This window comes from Apteryx rowi, unplaced genomic scaffold (assembly GCF_003343035.1).
Source record: "Apteryx rowi isolate R43461 unplaced genomic scaffold, aptRow1 scaffold_30, whole genome shotgun sequence".
Taxonomy (NCBI): Eukaryota; Metazoa; Chordata; class Aves; order Apterygiformes; family Apterygidae; genus Apteryx; species Apteryx rowi.
In genome coordinates this window covers 149,285-165,106 of record NW_020449419.1, presented here as the reverse complement: position 1 = coordinate 165,106, position 15,822 = coordinate 149,285, and the positions used below count along the sequence as shown (strand labels likewise).

Sequence of the window (15,822 nt, the reverse complement as noted above, 5' to 3'; positions counted from 1 at the left end):
GGCAGCCGCCCGCGCTCCCCCGCCGCGAACCGAGTTTGCCCGTCCTCTGCTGCCCCGGCGGCCGGCCCCCGCCCGGCGCAGCCCTGGCACCCCGGGGCCCAGCCGCGGTCTCTTCTCCTCCACCTCGGCCAACGCGAAGACGAGCTGGCGGCGGGAAACGGGACATTAATTGGGCCCGTTCCGAGCTTTTAAAGACATAACATTTGGAGAGCTGGGACGTACCCCGAGCTGCCGCACCGCCGACAGCTGAAAGATGAACTGAAGATAGCAGGGCGATGAGCTTGGAGGTACCAACACCGAGAGCTGCCGTAATAACACGTAACGAAGCCCTGTCCTTAACTAGCTACCGCCAATCTATGGTTTTCGCAGCAAAGCCTTCGTCATGCCGTAGTAATACCGTGGCAGAGTTTTAAGATTCCTCCTTCGTGTTACCTAGAGGTGCAGCTTTCATGAACTTCCTTTCCTGGTACACCTGCCTTCAAGAGAGCAGGTTAATGATCTCTCATCTAACACCGAAAAGCAAATTTGAGTAGTGCACTGCTGAAAAATAGATTATGAGGCAAAAGCAATAAATCAAGCGTGCCAACTTAGCACATTCCCATATATTTCAGTAGAACAAATAACTTCTGGAACAAGAGAAGTTAATTAACAGGAAGCAAAAAAAAAAAAATTCACCATTACAAGCTTGTTCACAGTATTACAATAATCCAAGAGACACAACATTTATATAAGAACCTCGAGCTGCCTAGCTGTAGGCTGGAGGCACATGGAGGTGTGCACCTTCAAAGCTGCAGAAGAAACCACAGTGCACTCAAGCAAAATGAGGTCTTCAGCCACRTTTCAAGGTAATGCTACAACTGCCCCCCAAAGTACAGTCTTGCAGAACAAGCAAGAATTACATAAAAACAGAGCAGTTATTCATAAAGGGTATAAGAAGCAGTTATAAGGACAGCTAAATAAATATTAATCACATCAAAACTCTTTATGCTTTTATTAGATTCCCTCTTGTTCAGCCAAAGAGTAATTTGAGATTATTACTGAATTATACACTTAAAATAGATTACATTAGTGTGTAACAAACCATAAAATACATCAAAAAAGCTGAGTTACGTGATTCTGACAGACCAAACATGCAAATTTGTCATAGAATACTAAAATATTAAGAATCAAATATTATTAATTTGGTCCAAAAATTTGTTGATTTTACCAGAATCATGTTCTAACACAGATCAGAATTTACTACCAAGATGAAAAGACAATTGTTCAACACTGTATCCTTGTATAACTCTCACCTAAGATATCCATAAGGTTGAGTCCGTCAAAGTTGAGGTGCAAATGCCCACAGTCAGTTCCCAGTTTCTCGATGCCAAGCGAGAAAGGCAGGACCTGGGCTCACACAGCTCTACCGTCGTCAGGACACCTCCGGGCTGGCCACCCCGCATCTCAGCTCGTCTCTCTTTTTCAAGTAGCTCTTCCACTCCGAACAGCTTTCGTTACCCATACATGCTTTAGGAATGTCAAAGCGATCACGTTCAGATGAATCATGCTTCTCCATGCGCAGGTGACCCATGCGTTCCTGAACACCTCCTCCACCGTCAGCAACTTCTTCCCTTGCCTTCTGTTCACTCCCCGTTTCTTTATTGCTTTCTCCTTTTCTCCTTCCTTCTCTGCAACGTGCCAGAAAGTGGGAGAGTGCTAAATGCTCGCAATACGGATAAACCAACTCAGAGTCCCCAGCTGCAACAGAGCATAAAGCAGTGATGCCGTGCCGTTTCTCAAGGCCGGGAGGTAGTGTAGGGACCTAACCTGTGGACAGTCCGGTGCTCCGCCACGCTTCAGGGGGACTTCTTCCATGCTTGGATGGAGAAATTCAGACAAAACTGAAGCAAAGGGGCAGGTTCCCAGGCACTAGTTTGAGGGACCATGACAAAAGGCAAAGATACTTCTGGGCCAGACTATCAACATGACAAGGAATGAAAGGACATCATTTTCCCCTGGATTGTAGGGCCGTTTGAGCCGTGAGAAGCAATAAAGGGCTCCAAGCGTCCCACCAACCCTCTCGTGTAACCCAGCGAACCCAATCCCAGCTGGGCACCACAGGGAGACTCTCCCGCTATGCTCATATGTGGCCCACGGTTGCAGGTTTGGCAGCAAACATAGCAACTATCAACTCAGTTACCAAGATTTACAGGAAAACGAAAAATGTTTGGCTATCCTGACAAAGAAAAAAACAACAGTGACACTATGTGACTGTTGGATCAATCCTTTTTCACACAAATTGCACATCAAAGCAGTACGGACCACCTGAGCCTCACCCGAAAGAGGCAACTTTGTCCCACCACAAAGRGACAAGGATAGAAAGGTGGGGGAAGCAAGACTGTTTTCTATCCCTTCAAGCAATAGAAAACTGATTTTCATGATTTCACAAATCACAGCATCTTCCGTCTTTTGCCATAATTGGAAAAATACTGATGGTGCTGTTTGTATCTTCAACAAATGCCTTCTGTGGTGATGCCTTCCACTTCAGTTGGGCATTTTATCACCTGAAAAGGCTGTCATGCATATACTGCATTAACAGTATCCTTTAAATGGTACAGATTAAGTAAGTTATTTTTTCCTAAATATTTTCAGTGCTGCTTCCCTGGAAGTATATACATTGGTCAGTTACAAAATTAAGATCTTTACTGAGAGCAATTTCTAACTTTCAAGCTGAAGCCTGTGTTGGCAGTAATTGCACCTTCCGCATATGGATAAATACTACATTTGGAAATTGTTATTTCCACTTTGCAGTGCAGAAAATTGAGTGAGGAAGGCAGAGTGACTTGTCACAGGAAACTCTTAAGCAGAATGAATGTTGAACCAGCTCCTCCTAAAATTCTGGGCTGTATACTTTTAAATCTATTTTACCTTTCCTTGGAAGATAGTAACCGTCAGTTTCCTCTGAATTCCTAATTTCTCAGAAACTTGGAAAGTCGCATTTAATATTTCCCAGAGTTCAGCATCAGAAAACTAAGATTCTATAATTAATAACAACTTTCATCATTTGGTTTAAAAGTTTCCTAGCTTGAAAATTCATAGTCAGGAGAAAACCCAGTTTTCTCAAACAGTCCTTTTTACCACAGAATTAACTTTTTATTTCCAATTGTCTTATATTATCCTCTACAGAGAGTCTAAGGGCTTTTCTTTTTTTTCTTTTTTCTTTTTTTCTCCAAATACATCCTACCAAAACTGTCTTCCTTGAAAATATAATTAATTGAGCAGCGAGGCAGCCCTTAAGCACTGAATGAGACACAGGTTTGGTAGAAAAATACAATTATTTAATTAAAGTCAGCCACTTAATGCAGGTGCAAAGGGTGCGGACTTAGCCTTGTACATTCAACATTAATTGTGTACTTTTCTGCCTTTCTCTATTTGTTCCTCTGCTGTCTCATTATATGTAAAGTGCAAGTTTTCTAAGGCAGGGACTATTTTTTGTTCCTCTTGCGCTGTGCCCGTACCGCGCCACGGTGAAACCCAGTCTCGGACCACAGCATTGGCTTGGAGCACAGCAAATGCTGCTGGATGTTACCGCAACGCAGACGAGCCATAACAAAATAACTTCCCGGTTCCAGCACAGCATTGCGGGGACAGTTGGGAGTCAGGGCTTTATATTCCCAGCTCCGCCACTAACATCCCGTCTGGTGATTTATTGCTTACGTCACCGACTACTGACAGCTCCCTTGGCGCCTCTCAGAGCAGCTGTACCCCTGTTCCGGATCTTTGCTCGGGAGCAGCAAGGGCCGGCTGCTCCCTGCTCACGCCCGGCACCCCGCAGCACCCAGGTATGGCCTGCGGGGCTTCCCCAAGATCATCCTTGCCATTGCTACCACATGCAGGAAGGAAGATTTAAGTTGATTGTGTTTGTGAATCACCCGGCCACATCTGCGTTAGCAAATGTAATTCACACGGTGCCGTTCCATCATTGCTGACAACAGCAAAGACTGCTATTGAGTCCCCGTACYGTGTTTTACGGTCCATTGGTAACCTAGAACAGATGAATCGCAATACTTTCTGACGCCAACATCTTTTTTCTCCAGTTAATGAGGTATCACCAAAAGATGGCTGAATAAATTAAATAAATATGGCCTTATAAGCATCCTGTTCCTCAAAAGCTTTCYGAGTTCAAGATATTAACCCATACATGTCTCCCCTTTGCTTCTTATCGCCCTCAAATATCTGTTACTGCCCCACAGCTGAGCCAGCAAAGCAGACCTTATGAGCTCCCTGCATCGGTTTTACAGACRGAGGCAGGCAGCCTGGCCGGGGAAGCGGCAGCAGCAGCTCATGCCGAGCCCTGATTTTTGCCCCAAAGTCCCTGAGCAGTGCTCGCGCCATGGCCTCTACGGAGGAACGGCAGTATCTTAAACTGCCGCGGCCRCTTTCTGCAGTAATTATTTAACTACAGCCTGAGGGCAGAGTGTCACTAGACCAGCACTATACCCTGGTAAGAGACGGTCTCTCCCCTGATGAGTTTACAGCCAACAGAGACAAAAGGGGGGATAGATGGAGATAACGCTGTTGTCAGCTAGTCTCCACTCTTCCCTGAATATCCATCAGGTTAATTCCTAAGGTGAAACTTCAGGGCCCTGCTTGGCTCCTGGTTGAGTCTGGATCATCAGATAACATCTCTACCTAGAAAGACCTTGTTGAATTTGCTTGGAGGGAAACGCGTGGAGGTTGGAAATGTTACTAGTTTCTTCACGGCAGAGCTCCAAGCATTGCGTTTCCCAGCTGGCTAATTATGAATCAACACAGGTGCAAGTTTTGAAGCAAGGAAAACACACAGGCCACAGCAGTATAAAACACAGGGCTATYTGGTGGCTGTTGCAATAACCTTAGGTCTCCATTCAAGTTTCTTCCCTATCTGCCTGTGAACATGTGATGCCAGCTGAGGGTTCGGGCACTTACCAGAAAACCACCTGAGCCTTAGACACAGCAAACCTTAGATACAGCACAGAGACATTTGGACCCACAAGCCCCAGCATGGTTCTCCTGTAACACCCTCCTGAGACCACACGCGCCATGATGCCCGCAACAAAGCACAAGACCTGAGAACAAGTTATTTTTAGCTAAGGAACCTCTACTCCCAGATAAAAAAAACCCACATTGAGAGCCTGGGTGGCGGCAGCAGTGGCGGCAGCAGCAGCACCACTCATCCCCAAAAGGGTCACCATGCTCACCAGGGCTCCCAGCAATGACTCCTTCCTCCTGTCAATCACTCATGCAAAAAACCTGAAACCAATCATCCTTAAAGATGAATGAATCACCTGCCTAAAAACCTCCACCTCCAGCAGCGTTTCCTCTTCCTCCTGCCTAAGCTGTGTGATGCCTATAAGTATTTCCCTCCTGCCAGGGGGCAGAGGTAAAAATGTCCCTCTGTACTGAGAATATGCCTGTGTTGCACAGGAGGAGGCCTGGAGCACCTGCTTTGTGAGTTACCTAGAGCATGGGAGCTTTTATTTATTTTTATCTAACACTGAACTATTGCTATTAATGCATTTTAAAAGTTAGTAGATTCCTAAAATTAGTAGATGAGCAGTAGTAAAAACATGTGAAGACAGTTGTTATTTATGTGGTCACTTTTCACCTCAGTTTTAAGATACATTAAAGTTTCCCAGTATCTTTTTATAGTCATATGAAACCAGCAGAAGAACTTCTTTCTATGATGAATGAAAGATTTTTAAGTAGTTTGTTTTATGAAGAGATACTATTACTGATAAGAAGAATGTGATACATCTACTACTGAAATAAATGTATGGCTCCCTTTTGACTTAACTGGGAGGTGGATCAGCCTTTTTATCCTGATTGGGGAATAGCAGTATATTGTGTAAGACCATAATTAAAAAAGCTAATGGAAAGGAAAATGAGTAATAATAGTTGACCAGAACCTTCCTGTCCAACTGCAATCTGCTGTTCATATAAAGTGCCATGAGCACCTTTAACAACTGTAATTTAACTTATTCATGAGACAAAAGTTTTATAATTTGTGTTCTGTACATGTAATTTTCTCAATGTCCATCTCGCATAATACTAATTTTTTAGAGGCATAAAAAGCTGTAAGAACAGTATTGTCGCTGTCATCCAGGTAACTTCTGGTCTGCTAAATTTCTCCAGTTTGCGTGTGTGTTGTGTTGGGGTTTGACRTTTTCAGCAGCAGGGGCTCTTGCTGAGGGCAGCTTTAGTTTGGGACATTGCCCAGATGTTATTTCTTATGCTGATGTAACTGGAGCAGGTGCTGGTGATGGTAAGGAAGCAGCTTAGTGCATGACTACATGATACGCAYGACAGAAAGCTAACAAGAAGCCTGGGGGGCTATGAGAGCTCTAGTGCTGAGAGGAGAAATAGTGAAGTTTAACTATCGTGAAGTTAAGCATTAGTTAGGGAGAGTGACGTGAAAATGCTATTTAAGGCTATTTCATTGTTTGCGAAAGAAGTAGAAACATAGTCTTCATGAAACTGGTGTGGAAAGAAAAGCTTTCATTTGGGGGGTGGGGGGAGGAAGGCTCTTTTAGCGAACTCCTTCAGGTTCTGTAATATCCTTTCTCCTCAATTTCTTTTTTTCTCACTTTAGCCTCAATCTCTTACTACTTTGCTATCCAAATTCTTTTGCATTTTTAATGTAACTGTCATGCTTGCCCTATCTCATATCTATATATCATTATGCACAATTATTTGATAGCTTTGTCAAAACCAGTAATTAATGTATTCAGTAATTACTTTTCAACAAACTATTCTGTCTTATATTTTTTTGTGTGATGCTAACTCTTCTTTCCTTCTGCCAGCAAACTAGCTCTAAATTATATTGAAATGAACACAGGTTTCCTTCTTATATTCCAGCTACCTACCTTTTTGAGTTTCTGTGTCAGGAAAGGCTAACAAATTAGTGTTAATGGTGTCCTGAAATTTAGTAATAGCCATTACTTAACAATATCTACCCCTTCAGTAAATGAGGAATTTCTTAATGTTTTATAGTGGCGTTTGGTGCAAGATATAAATGAATTATACTACTGATTCCATGCTGATGAAGCAACAAGACTACCTTATTTTTCTTGGCACTGTTATCCAAATTAAAACTATCACAAATCTTCTACTGAGCTGATAACTTTTTCAATTAATCTACTGTTCTTATTAGGAGCATCCTAGGGTCTGTCTGTTGCATTTGTTCAGGCTGTACACTACACTGTACTACATATACTGTACACTACGGTGTATTCCTGGAAAGGTAATTGATTTAAGTTGGTCCTTACTGCAAGAACTGTAATGAAACATTACAGCTTATAAAGGCAATCTGGAAAGACAGACCTATGTAAGCGCAGAGATGAGAAAGGACTTGCTCATCTTCTGAGCCTTAAGAGCAGAAGATTGTGTTTGCCTGTTGCCATGTCATTTAATTGAATGAAGAGATTGTTTTGCAGAGTCGCAGAATTGCTGAGACAGGCAGGCACCTCTGGGCATCGTCTAGTGCAGCCCCTGCTTGAGCAGGGTCATCTACAGCATGCTGCCCAGGGCCAYGTCCTGATGGCTTTTGCCTATCTCGAAGGATGGAGACTCCACAACCTCTCTGGGCAGCCTGTTCCAGTGCTCATTTGCCCTCAAAGTAAGAATTTTTTTTTTATATTCAGATGGAATTTCCTGTGTTTTTATTTGTGCCCACTGCATCTTACCTTGTCACTTGGCACCATGGAGAAGAGTCCAGCTCAATCATCTTTACCCCCTCTTCTTTACTCCAGTTTACTTTCTCTGCAAAAAAAGATTTCAGCAATCACCCTTATTCGTGTTAATATCTCCAAGTGTACATTCATTATCGATGCTGCGAGGCCAGAGGCATTGACTTCTCTGTGCACCTCCACCTCCCTGAGGTCTCTTCCCTGGATTCCCACCCCAGCAGCACCACCTACTCTTCATGTTTCTGTTCTCGCTCCTGCCTAGGTTGCTTCTTACATTTCTGTTGTCTCTGTGACTTGCTAGGTTGGACATAGTCAAAGCTGGAGCAGGCTCTCGTGCTCCAGTTTGCTGAAGTTCAGCTGGCAGCTACCTCTCCCATCTTCGGTGAGTTGGTTGGGTGGATGCAAGCACAAACCAGTCGCCACAAATCCGGGAGCTCCTTCTGTCCATGAGGTGAGCCCTGAAACAGGAAAAGGTCTCTTTCAAATCTAGAAAAGTGCATACTCTGTAGCAGAAACACATAGTGACAGTAAACGTGACTGAGTTAGGAAAAACCTTCTTGCAAAGGATTAGAAGAGAAAAGATATACTCAGTCCTCTGTAGTTGCAGGTATCTGCATAACTGTTGCTATTCCCAGCATAACTGACACAAAATCACACTTCTGTGTCTGAATGTTTTCCTGTTGCATATGATTTTTTGAACCTGAAGTTTCTATTGGTTTTAAGAAGGCAAGTCTCTTCAAATTTCTATCAATACAAACTCTTATGTGGCCCTATCCTGTACTATTTTATAGGATGATATGCAGAAATCCTAAGAAACAATCTGCTTTAGGGTGTGCAGGTTTGTAACACTTCCAAAACACCCTCAGTACAAGGTCTGACAAAGAAATTTTAGTAAGAAATGTGCAGTCATTTGCATTTGGGACACTGACTTGGAGAAGGCTGCCCAAACCTGTGGGAGACCGACTGCTCTTCCCTGGGTGTGCTGGAGCTGAGCTTGTGGCTCGCAYGGTAAGTCCTAAACACCAGAGCCTCGGCATGCCTCGGGATGTTACTTACCTCAGCCAGAACTTAAATGACTGCACTGAGCTTTATTTGAGATCTTCCAGAAAAGGAAAGGGCCAAGAGGGTGGTGAACCAGCTTGCGTTGCTACTCTAATGTTACAGTTTGGATAGTGACATTGTCTTTGTGGGAAGAGACCTCAAACAGCCCTTATTAAGCCCATAATTTGGGACTCTCATTTGCTCTAGTCTAATGCAAATCTGTTTGGTTTTTTTCTTTCCTCTTCTGAAAATACTGACAACAGAAGGACAAAATAAAAGTTCAAGGAAGTAATAAACATCTTGCATAGGCCTCAGTCTCATGCTAACTCTAGTTTCCTCGTGTTTTAGTCTGCTTTGAACCCTGTGCCTATGTCCTAGTGGTTCAAGACTTTTGTACTTCATGTTGTGCAAGTGAACCTCATTATGCAAAATGAGGTTGAAAGCATACATGTTTGGCAGTAACTACTTATCTGTTGATGACTGAAGTCATTAATACAAGAGATTTTAGTGATGTTTACAGTTGTGATGGAACTCATCTGCAGGGAAATAAGGTAAAGAAAAATATTAATATATTCCTTCCAATTTCTGCATTACAAGGTTCATCTAACTTGGATACCTGATTTGTGTCTGAGAACTAAATAGGCCAACAATTTAATCAAACTTTACAGCCATTCAAAACCATAAAAGTGATTTCATGTTTCTTAGTTCAGCTGATCAAGACACTTAATTGTTAAATATCCATAATTTGTGAAGTCAGTGGTCCTAAATACTTCAGAGAGAATTACTGAGGTTCCTAAGTTTTGGATTGCATTTTGATTTTTCTGTGTGTTATTCTTGCTTTCATGTATCTTGGTGGATTGCTCCTCAGCCTTGGGGGAGAGGATGAAAGAAAAAGAGCATGTGAAAGAATTGCATCTGTACAGGAATTTGGTAAAAAGGAAGCCATGCAAAAACAGCTCTTGATTCCCATTTTGAACTGTTGGATTGTGACTTTTAATGTGAATTCTTGATGGCTCACAGTTCTTTCTAGCAATTTATGGAAGAAAATGGGCACACAAAAAAGAGTGAACCTCAGCGGTAAGTAGTGCTAGTGTGTCTAGCTGGAGCTTTCTTGACGTAACATGGTTAGCTGTTCCTCAGCCTGTTGCAGAGTGCGAGGAAGGAGCAGCTACTGCAGCAGTGTCTTAGCCTGTGAAACCAGCAGTTCTGCCTATCGCTTTTCCTGCCTGCATCGCTTTCTGCCACTCCAGCCCAGCTATGTTGCACAGGACACGAAACACTGCAGCATCCAGACTATCTAGACAGGCTCAAGGGCTGTCTGTGCTCTGTTTCTCATGGTGGGACACAGTGAACTTTCCCGAGAGCTTAAAGTCTATTTGGGAAGAGCCGGTGACAGAGCTCCTAGTACAAGGCACATCCCCAAACCGCCTCCTGAAGCAAACACAGAGCAACGCGTTCTGGCAGAGACTTCTAACAAAACTCCTGTGCGAGCTCCCCCTGCCCCCTAGACAGCCTCCAAACCTTTAACAATTACTGCTAGTGTTTAAATAGCCTGCAGTTGTATTTGAGGCATACAAGGCTATATGGTAACTTACCTTGTTAACTGGTAAATATAACATGGTAAAATAACAGAGGAAGGGATTGGGGGTGACTTGTTTTATTTATTTTTTCTTGCTGCAGAAGGTGGTAGAGACCTTTCTGACGTAGAATTAAATTGTTTCTATTTAAACTGTTTTCTACTGTATTAACACCTGTGGCACCAACAGACACATCTTGCTGTGAACATCTGCTGCTTTTAGCAACTCTAAACAAGCAAACAAAAAAACTCCAAACAACTTACTTTCCATATAAACATTGTGAATCAAGCAGTGCTAACCTTAGTCACCCTCTGTGTAGGAAGAAGCAAGGACTTACTCCCTGCGGGCTGGAAACGGACCTTGTGCCTGCAAGTTGTGCAAGTTTTGAAAGCTAAGGGGCTGTGGCGGGGCTGAGGGGAGGCTGCTGTGTCCTTGCACCGCTGGCAGGAGCAGGAATGCAACAGGGCTGACCCCTGGCCGTGCCGGTGGGGTCAGCCCCAGCTCCCTCCTTCCTGGGCAACTAGATTCCCGAAGAGCTTCACGCTAATCCTCTTAATTGCCAGCATTGGGTAACTGCTTAGTAAAGTGGTCTCCGTCAAACAACATAAACTTTGCCACATTAAAGAAAGCTAAAGCCGCGAAGCCTGGACAGTATCGGCGATGCCTTTGCAACAGCCGCCTGGGTTTGGAGAAGCTGCGCACAAGAAAGATGCCCAGGTCAAAAAGGTCAAACAGCTGAACCTGAGCACCCAATATGACAGAGTGGCGAAAAAGGATAAAGTTTTCTTAGATCTACTAATGAGAATAAAAGGTAGGTGATGGATTTATTAGCTCATGCCATGTAAGTCATACAGAGTTAACGGAAATCTAGTTACAATGTCAGCATATAAAAGTGCTGGAAAAAAGGCATTTAGGGATTAGAAAAGTTGTACAGCAATACTTGCAGTTTACTTTGCCAAAAGACTAAAATTGACTTAAGCATGCATAAATCCTTGCAGAGAGAAAATAATGGGTGCAAAACAGCTCTTAATCTGTCACTGAAAGCATAGCAAGATCCAATGATTGGAAACTAAAACTAAAAAATTTAGCTTTGATACTAGGAAAAGTTTTCTGACAGGATCCTGAAGGACAGGCATAAATAGCCTAAAAAAGCTGTGCAGTCTCCATTGCTGAAAGGCTTCAAGAACAGGTAAGATGTACAGGTGCCAATGACAAGATGGGGTGAGCCTGGTTTTTCTTATACAGCAGACAGAACCAGAAAGGATCCCCCATCTAATTTTTTTCTTTTTTTTTCCACCCCTCTTTTTTTTGTGCTGATGGCCACAAGCTGGTGCACCACTTAGCTGGAGGCCATGACTTTCTACAAATGGATATTGTGCTTAACAAGGTTCTAAATGTTGCTGAAGAATGTATATCTCATCTTCATTTTAAATAAAATCTATCAGCTAGTTCAAAAGGCAAACATTGTTCCGTGATAAAATGCAGCTGGCGTGCATACGAGCTTAGTCAGCAGACTATAAAATAGCATGAGTTTTCCATAGTGATCAGAAACATCAAAAGCAGAAAGTATTTAAAAAAAAAAAAATCCAACAGATTGCTGTAATTATTAAATGTGATACATCACAACTAGCAATGGAGTATAGCTGAGATGATATTACCCAGACAGGAAGGAATAATATGGCTTTGGTTTGCTGCTCAGTATACAGATTTGAAAACGCAGAGAGAGGGCAGTTCGTCTGATACCGGAGTATGTGTATCCCATTATTTAAAATGTGTTTGCTCTCATGAGGCATATATTTACTATAAGGTTCAACTGCAGCTTTTGAACAAGTTAACAGCTCTGACGTCACTGCTTGGAGACAAGGGAAAAACAGACGATACAAATCCGCCCAGTGGGACCGGCCTGTTGAGATGCATTCATTTATAACGCCAGTGCATGGCTGCACTTACCTAAGGAGTAATGTCTGCAGGTCCAGGTGCAACAGACTGCAAAGTACTTTCTGCCTGTGGCTTATCTGTATGGAAGTAGGGGAGCAATAGGTACTGCCCTGCTGCTTCATGAGTCTCCCAATGCTCCTGGTGCCTCSGCTCGCCCCCGCCAGCTGCCTCTCCTGGGCTTTTCACCCCCAAGGGAAGCAACGAGCTGGGACGGATGTCTGGCCGCTGCCAGGGCTGCGAGGCTCTGGGGGAACCACTCTGAACTTTCCCCTTCCTCTTCAGATCACGTTTCCTTTGAGGGGAAAAAAAATCCGAAGGGGGGCTCTTATGTTTCTGCTAAGAAACAAGGAACAGAGGTGCTTAACCCATTACAACCATAACAGCAATGAACCCTTAAAAAATGTGATATGATTAATCAACAGTTGTGTGATAAGCCTCTTAACAGCTTAGTGCATTTTTCTTAAAAAAGAGTAAACAGATAATATTAATATTTGTACTTCTAATCGGATCAGATTCTGCTTGAAATGCTTGATGACATTCTATTACGCTGCAATCAAAACAGGCTYGTGCTGGAATGATGGAAATGCTTTGGGCTTATATTGACAGGAAGGAGGGGTGGATTTCCTTCAGTGAGCTATAGGTTAGGGAAAGAAGATAAGGCTAAGATACAGCACTGAGAATTAAGAGTGCTAGACCTTATTCTTTTATATGCTTAAAAAAACCCACAATCTCTGGGCCTGTTCTTGCATTTAACAACTTCCCTCTGCTTGCAAAATTTTTTCTCTACAGGCAGTTCAGTTACCCTATAACCTCAGTTAAATCCTTTTTTTAAACCCAAATTGTGTTGCTGAAAATTCAGTACTAATTTAAATTGTCAGGCCCCCAAAATTCAGGACACCGACTTTAAAACAAAAAAAACCCAAAAAATTAATTTAACATCTTGTTGTTGAGCTTTCGGGCTTTGCAGTTGCAGGTATATCTACAAACATAAGGGGAACAAATTGGACAAAAGCCAAGAATTTTACTCAAGTTCAGAGGCAAAAGCTTTAAAGGAATGCTATACTGTGAAAGTTATAATAAAATTGGGAGAACAACAGTGTACTTTCTGGTTAAACCTAGCAAATGAAAAATGAAGAATGCTTCTTTTTATTTCTTTTTTTTTTCCTTCTTCCCTTCCCTCCCACTTTGAATGCTTCACCTTCCTAATTTGGAATATTAATAAATTTCACATTAAACACTTGCTTCCAGGAGAAAAACCCCAACCTAATGGCCTCTTGGAACACTGTCTCTGTATTGTAAAATTAATTTAAAAGGCACAGTTGTGCTAGATACCTGCTAGCTTTGCCGTGTTCCACAGCGAGATGTTGCACTGTGAGAATACAATATATGCTAGCAAGAAATGCCATGTCTGGAATCTGGTGCAAAAGCTTCAGCTGCTTTGATTTAATAAAATGTCTGAAGTGTTGCCCAATGATCACAGAAAAGGTGAAATACCATTAAGGCAGTAGGACTATGGGGCTGTTCAGCCAGTGATCACAGACTACGCTTGCTGGCATTTCATACATAGAAAAAAATACATGGGGAGAGTGAAATATTTAAAGGTAGCATAAACTATAAATTTCAAACAAATCTTCCATTAATAATCAGCTATGAAAATCAGGTCTGCCTAGAGTTTTTTAAGAGACGGTAATCTTCACCCCTTCTGTATTCTGTTGTCTCAACAAATGAAATAGTATCATCTCTTCCATATTCTGGCTCTGAAATAACAAGCACCTCAGGTATAATTCAGCTAGCTGAGAAGTCTGTCATTTTTAGGCCTAATTGACAATTTTGAACTGTCCTATACTTGGAGCTCAGTTAGAATCTGTTTGTGTAAAATAGCAATCAAAGGTGTGAAAACCAGCACTGGGGCTAGCACATGTGCTTTTGGGGGAACTGTGTGAAAGTTGCTCTTTTCGGGGAGCTCATCGTGGCTGTGCAGCACCTGACACCCCCCCCCCAATTCCCTAGAGAGCAGCTAAAGCTCTGTCAGAAACMAGTTTCTGTCGTCTTAGATGTTGCTCAATTTCTGTTTCCACAGCTGCAAAGTAGGGGAAAATGTTTGTTTACCTGTAAAGATGGTGAAAGTTAAACACTAATGTTTGTATACATAAATTGTATTACATGAAAGGGCTTCAAAGAAAACTGAGGGCAACTGACCTTTACAAGTGAGTCTCCAAACACTGTTAAAACTATTTGAAACTACTTTTAACTATATTTAGTGGCTTTTATGGGGGACTTAAAAATATCCTATAATGAGATAGCCACAAGTCTTTTCCTTAAAAAAAAAAAAAGCAGGACATGATACTAGTAAGGCATTCAGGTTTGAATAAGTGCAGAGCATGGATTTAATTGCCATGGCAGGCCCTGTGTTTTTGCTGGCCAGAAGCATAGATTATCGTTCTGTGCAAACTGCAGTATGGGGAGGTCTCTGTGGTATCCTTGTGTCCRTCTGCTGTGGGACCAGTACAAATCACCCGGCTTGTTGCAATGAATTAAACCTCAAAACATTCTATGAAATAAAGTGTAATCTTCTTAGCAAGATAAATTACTCTTAGGAGCCATCTGCCTTTACCTTTTAAAAAATGCCTCTTTAAATGTAAATTTAGCTTTCCACCAGGGACAGTATTGCCATGGCAACAAAAGCAAGAAAAATAAATAAATGTCTTCATATAAAATAGAGAGTGGTTTTCTCTTAAACCTACTCCACGAGATAAAATATGCAGCTATGGAATTAATGTATACACTTATCCTAGACAGTAAAAAAGAGCATCAGCCTCTTCCTGGAGAGGTTCTCGGAGATGTTATCAAATACATAACCGCTTGCAGCGAAGAGGACTATTGCGTACTTGCTCAACGGGATGCGAAGGGTGCTCGCGGCCCGCGGTTTGCTCTAGATGGACTGGAATGCTGCAAGCTCCAGCCAAGCTGCTACGCAGCAGGGTCTGCCTCTGTACCAGGGTTTACAGAACCGGAGCCTAAAATGTCATCTTCCCAAGCTCATTTATATTTTGCGTGCTTTGCTGCTCAAGTTCATCTTGTACGCTTTAACACTGCAGAAGTCTGTTATCCAAGGGGAATATAAATAGCGGTTCAGGTTTCTGCTTTCGCTGAACGCAATGAAGAATACGTCCAGGTTAAGCCTCTCGTAAAAGTAAGATTCACGGGTGGTGTATTCAACGGTTTTCTCACAAATTCCTCGCCGCGGCAGCTCCCCCCTACCGTGGTCAAGGTGAGGGGGGACTCAAAATGGCCAATATCAGTATTTGCGAGAGCCCAGTGCCTGCGTGTTAAGGACACCGTTTATGTTCACATTGGTTTGCAAGATGAAGCCGTTGCTTCCCACTGTACGGCAGGAAGAGCGCGTGTTACCTTGCGGACAGCCTACTTAACAGGCGTTTCGGAGCGCTGGCTTCTGCTGCAGGCGGCGGTGGCCTCGGCGCGCCGCTCACCGCGGGCTCAGCCGCGGCGCGGGCCGGGGAGGGCGAAATGGCGCCTCGCCGCGTCTTAACCGACCGGCG

At 42.9% G+C, this 15,822-nt stretch overlaps 1 long non-coding RNA gene across 2 annotated transcripts; it reads right to left on the bottom strand.

Annotated features, from left to right (window-relative positions):
* Nucleotides 1–599: 599 nt before the first annotated feature.
* Nucleotides 600–15,798, bottom strand: LOC112968107. Of its 2 annotated transcripts, none has more exons than XR_003254254.1 (5): nucleotides 15,674–15,798; nucleotides 12,275–12,554; nucleotides 7,981–8,164; nucleotides 7,704–7,779; nucleotides 600–2,552 (listed from the first exon to the last, which is right to left on the bottom strand). It is a non-coding gene; the product is annotated as an uncharacterized LOC112968107 (long non-coding RNA). The 2 variants fall into 2 exon arrangements; XR_003254255.1 differs by having other exon boundaries at nucleotides 600–1,880.
* Nucleotides 15,799–15,822: the final 24 nt, after the last annotated feature.